This window comes from Pararge aegeria, chromosome 19 (genome assembly GCF_905163445.1).
Source record: "Pararge aegeria chromosome 19, ilParAegt1.1, whole genome shotgun sequence".
Classification (NCBI taxonomy): domain Eukaryota; kingdom Metazoa; phylum Arthropoda; class Insecta; order Lepidoptera; family Nymphalidae; genus Pararge; species Pararge aegeria.
Genome location: NC_053198.1, coordinates 17,417,815 through 17,422,814, shown reverse-complemented (window position 1 = coordinate 17,422,814; position 5,000 = coordinate 17,417,815). Strand labels below are relative to the sequence as shown.

Below are 5,000 nucleotides of genomic sequence, written 5' to 3'. Positions count from 1 at the left end.
CAACCCGACTCTGAGGAGTGTCCCTCTCGCCGCCTCGCTCCGTCGCTACGGGCCTGGCACCCTCTACGGGAAAACGGCCCCGTTCAAGACGAACTTGGACAGGAGCGGCGACGACGAGATAGCGGAACCTCCCGAACACCACATCTCCCGCGATCGTTAAAACCGCGCGATTCAGTGCTGGGCTCATTCCTGTTCGCTCGCCGCTACTAAGGAAATCCTGGTTAGTTTCTTTTCCTCCGCTTACTAATATGCTTAAATTCGGCGGGTGATCCTCCCTGATCTGAGGCCAACGATAAAAGTGGAGGCAGACGCGATATCCGTCAGCTAGACGGCGCCGCTCGCTCTCGCGCCGCTTCGGCGCGAGCGCGCACGGCGCCGCCTCGCGAGTCCGGACGTCGAGTCCGCCTACGGAGTTTTCAGATTAGATTACCGATTCGATTAGACTACTACACGCTACAAACAACAAAGCGCGCTTATGGGTGCGGTTATCAAATGAATTGGTTGGTCTTCACACCGAAAACTCATTGTCGAAATAATGCGCGGAGCGTGTCGTTAACGCGACGCGTCTCTCTCGTAGGCGTCTTAGCGCACGTTTCGCATGCCCGCACCGTGCGTGCGTCGCAGGCGTACGCCACGCATAGCGCACGTATCGCGTTCGACACTAGATCGATTAACCGTTAACGGAAGGGTCGATCGATCGAAGCGATCGTGCGCGCGCGTAGCGACGCTGCTACTGCACCCACGGCTGCTGCTACGGGCTAGCGGCAACGGCGCCGAGCCGGCGAGAGCTTGGCGCGCCTCGAACGACACGCACACATTATTTCATTTTATATATTTAAACGGACCGATTGGCGCTAAGCCTCACGGAGCCGCCATGTGTCCGTGCGCGCGTCTCGCCCTAATGAAAGGTTGTTGAGTCGCGCCCACGAACAGTGTGGTATTTGTTTTTATGCAGCCGGCCCTCAGACAGGAGTGGTCCTGTATGTTTCTCCACGGACCGCAATGTGCGTTCGAAATGTCGATGTTCAAATGTGTCCTGCAGTTCACACTATGACGCGCAGTTAACTGCGTTCTTCATCGACCCGCGAGCCAAGTGATCCACCGTCCAGGGTAATAGTTTAACATTTCTGTTTCATGGTATATTTATTATACAACGTTTTTTGTCATCTATAATATCCAATGCGATCGTAACATAACGACTCTCATCTTAACGGATATAAAGATAACAATATTGGGGTGTCCGAGTAAAGACAACCGACGGACCGCGCCGTGTCGTCGATTATATTGGCTAGTGTCATTGTGGCGACAGCTGAACGCAACCGACAGTCCGGCGGACCGATCGCGACGGTCATACTTATACTAGACGGGTTTTTGTTTTTGTTTTGGTTTGGTCTTTAACATAATCGTACAAACATGGGTGCGCATGCGCGTTTACCGCGGCGACCCGTGCAGACGTTACACGTTAATGATCCTTCCGCAGGTTCCCCTACGGAAACCTTGTTACGACTTTTACTTCCTCTAAATGATCAAGTTTGGTCAACTTCCCAGCAACGCCGACGGCCGTGAAGCCACCGCGTGTCGGTCCGAAGACCTCACTAAATCATTCAATCGGTAGTAGCGACGGGCGGTGTGTACAAAGGGCAGGGACGTAATCAACGCGAGCTTATGACTCGCGCTTACTAGGAATTCCTCGTTTATGGGGGATAATTGCAAACCCCAATCCCCAGCACGAAGGAGTTTCAACGGGTTGCCCGGGCCTCTAGGCCAGGGAGAACATGCTGATTCCTTCAGTGTAGCGCGCGTGCGGCCCAGGACATCTAAGGGCATCACAGACCTGTTATTGCTCAATCTCGTGCGCCTCGAAGACGCCGGTCCCTCTAAGAAGAATTTTAATACGCCGCCAGTGAGTTGCGCGACCGAAGCCGCGCACACCTAAATGACGACGCCTATTTAGCAGGCTAGAGTCTCGTTCGTTACCGGAATTAACCAGACAAATCGCTCCACCAACTAAGAACGGCCATGCACCACCACCCACCGAATCAAGAAAGAGCTGTTAATCTGTCAATCCTTCCGGTGTCCGGGCCTGGTGAGATTTCCCGTGTTGAGTCAAATTAAGCCGCAGGCTCCACTCCTGGTGGTGCCCTTCCGTCAATTCCTTTAAGTTTCAGCTTTGCAACCATACTCCCCCCGGAGTCCAAAATCTTTGGTTTCCCGGAAGCTGCCCGCCGAGCCATTGTAGTAACGTCGGCGGATCGCTAGATGACATATTTACGGTTAGAACTAGGGCGGTATCTAATCGCCTTCGAACCTCTAACTTTCGTTCTTGATTGATGAAAACACCTTTGGCAAATGCTTTCGCTGATGTTCGTCTTGCGACGATCCAAGAATTTCACCTCTAACGTCGCAATACGAATGCCCCCAGTTATCCCTATTAATCATTACCTCGGAGTTCTGAAAACCAACAAAATAGAACCGAGATCATATTCTATTATTCCATGCACGAAATATTCAAGCGGCATTTTGAGCCCGCTTTGAGCACTCTAATTTGTTCAAAGTAAAATTGTCGGCCCATCTCGACACTCAACGAAGAGCACCGCGATAGGATTTTGATATTGAACCGGCGTTTTACCGCCGGCTCACCGACGATATGCTCCGCAGACGTGTCAGTATCACCGCGGATGCGGTGCACCGACAGCGCGGCGCACAAATGCAACTACGAGCTTTTTAACCGCAACAATTTTAGTATACGCTATTGGAGCTGGAATTACCGCGGCTGCTGGCACCAGACTTGCCCTCCAATTGTTCCTCGTTAAAATATTTAAAGTGTACTCATTCCGATTACGAGGCCTCGTAAGAGTCCCGTATCGTTATTTTTCGTCACTACCTCCCCGTGCCGGGAGTGGGTAATTTGCGCGCCTGCTGCCTTCCTTGGATGTGGTAGCCGTTTCTCAGGCTCCCTCTCCGGAATCGAACCCTGATTCCCCGTTACCCGTGACAACCATGGTAGTCGCAGAAACTACCATCGAAAGTTGATAAGGCAGACATTTGAAAGATGCGTCGCCGGTACTGGACCATGCGATCGGCAAAAGTTATCCAGATTCATCAAAATTAACGACTTCGGACGCGAGGCCCTCCGTCGATTGGTTTTGATCTAATAAAAGCGCTCGTCCCATCACTGGTCAGAGTTCTGATTGCATGTATTAGCTCTAGAATTACCACAGTTATCCAAGTAACTGAGTAAGATCTAAGGAACCAAAACTGATATATTGAGCCATTCGCGGTATCGCCTTAATACGGCTTGCACTGAGACATGCATGGCTTAATCTTTGAGACAAGCATATAACTACTGGCAGGATCAACCAGGGAGCTATCCACATACTTCACGCCACGTAACGCCCGTAGCTGTTAACTAAGGGGAAACGTAGGCGCGCAGTTAGCGAGCCCCTTCCGTAGCGAGCGAGCCGCCGCGCCGGTTCACGGCGCTGCAGCCCCATCTCACGACGGAAGGTCGAAGCACGTCGCGCGCCATTCTATTAAGAGCGGCGACGCGGTGCCCGACAAAATTTATTCTATGATGTGCTGCGAGACTGGAGAGTTTCGCCCCGCCGTCAGCATTCGACGAGCGGAACTATTAAACCCAGACGCCCACGCAGGACGAGGACACATTTCACGTTGCACCGCCTCCGTTAGGAGGCCGTGCGACATGGTCCCAAGCATTGAAGGTTCTTTGAACGAGACTTAACACACATTGACGCTCTTGCGAGCTATGATTTTATAACATATTCGAGTACGACACTTTGATCGTCGCCCGGTACTTGAGAGACTTCTTTTATAACACCATTTTTATATTATTTTTAACACCACGCGCATAAAACACAGGGGGCGAAGCCGCACAAACGAACGCAACAGTCTGCGATTGTGAGCGCGCCACGCCGGTCCCGTATTATGAGAGCTGTATTAAAAATATCACATCTGAATGTACAGTTTTTATATTAAACTGCTGCTGGATAAACTTTTAACGACCGTTTGATTTTACATTGAAATGTAATAACGAAATAACGCAGAGGGAATTTCTGACAGTTAACACATTCGACCCGAGAGAGAGCACATCATATCACAATCGATAATAATATACACTCTTGAAAATCTCACACATTAATGCCATAACAATTGCCCAGACGCGATTCCGTCGGTCGACGCCGTTCATCGGGGTACAATATTAATATGATATTAAAAAATAATACCATAAAAATAAATAAATAAATAAATAAAATAAACATAATATAATATAATAAAAAAGAGAACAACCTCTTTTTTTAGAGAAATGCGAAACGTGACAACAATACTAACGCAGAGATACGCGAGAGAGAAGTCTGAACAACGCCACTTTGCGTGGCGCCGCAATCATACTACTCCTTTTAGACTCTGGTATTTCGTCGTCGCCGTCGCCGTCACCTTCGCACCTCCACCCCATATAGTAGTGGCGCGGCGCGACGGGCCTAATGTGTTAGTGAACAAATTAAATTAAACATATTTAAATGGTTTTTTTTTTTTTAATATCCAATTAAAGGAAAAAAGGGACCGCCAGGAACACCTCTTGCACGAGAACGGGCGTGGGCTTGGGCGTGGGCGTGGGCGTGGGCGCGATGCTTGCGGGCGATTGCCGCGTGGTTCAGAGGGGCGGTACATTTGCGCGCCCACGCCCACCCCCTCTACCAATCCAACGCCCATGCCCACGCCCACGCCCACGCCCACTCTCACTATTAAGGCTGGCAGGTGCGTGTGCGTTCGTGCATTGTATATAATACGGACGGCGGTGACAAACAGTTCGTGTATTAATTCACACCCGACCGCCAGAGTCTCATCTCTCCCGTCATGTTCGTGAATCGAAACGCGCCGCACCGCACCGCACCGCCCTGCCTTTGTTTACCTAGAGTGAATGTTATTAGTAATTTTATAATGATGACATTATTAAACTTCCCCTTAGTAATAATAGTCAT

The 5,000-nt window shown here is 50.1% G+C and overlaps 3 non-coding genes across 3 annotated transcripts in view; all 3 read right to left on the bottom strand.

Moving 5' to 3' along the window:
• The window catches only part of LOC120632403, a 3,912-nt gene extending 3,623 nt beyond the window's left edge, over positions 1 to 289 (bottom strand). The window contains exon 1 of the ribosomal RNA XR_005659098.1: positions 1 to 289. This exon is cut by the window's left edge and continues 3,623 nt beyond it. This is a non-coding gene — a ribosomal RNA (large subunit ribosomal RNA).
• A 667-nt stretch (positions 290 to 956) lies between these two features.
• LOC120632451 lies at positions 957 to 1,113 on the bottom strand. Its single transcript, XR_005659125.1, has one exon. It is a non-coding gene; the product is annotated as a 5.8S ribosomal RNA (ribosomal RNA).
• A 350-nt stretch (positions 1,114 to 1,463) lies between these two features.
• LOC120632470 lies at positions 1,464 to 3,366 on the bottom strand. Its single transcript, XR_005659141.1, has one exon. It is a non-coding gene; the product is annotated as a small subunit ribosomal RNA (ribosomal RNA).
• Between the last annotated feature and the right edge of the window lie 1,634 nt (positions 3,367 to 5,000).